Raw genomic sequence first — 357 nt, 5'->3', positions numbered from 1 at the left:
ATATCGTGTTTTTACACACATTTTTATGACATCATGTTTTTACACACATTTTTTATGATATCGTGTTTTTACACACATATGTTTTTATGATATCGTGTTTTTACACACATATTTTTATATCATGTTTTTACACACATTTTTTTATGATATCGTGTTTTTACACGCATATATTTTATGATATCGTGTTTTTACACACATATATTTTTATGATACCGTGTTTTTACACACATATTTTTATGATAGTGTTTTAACACACATTTTTATGATATAGTGTTTTTACACACATATATTTTTATGATATTGTGTTTTTACACACATTTTTTATGATATCGTGTTTTTACACACATTTTTTATATC

Source organism: Chrysochloris asiatica, unplaced genomic scaffold, assembly GCF_000296735.1.
Source record: "Chrysochloris asiatica unplaced genomic scaffold, ChrAsi1.0 scaffold00116, whole genome shotgun sequence".
In the NCBI taxonomy this organism is placed as follows: domain Eukaryota; kingdom Metazoa; phylum Chordata; class Mammalia; order Afrosoricida; family Chrysochloridae; genus Chrysochloris; species Chrysochloris asiatica.
Note: the sequence above shows the minus strand (reverse complement) of the source record.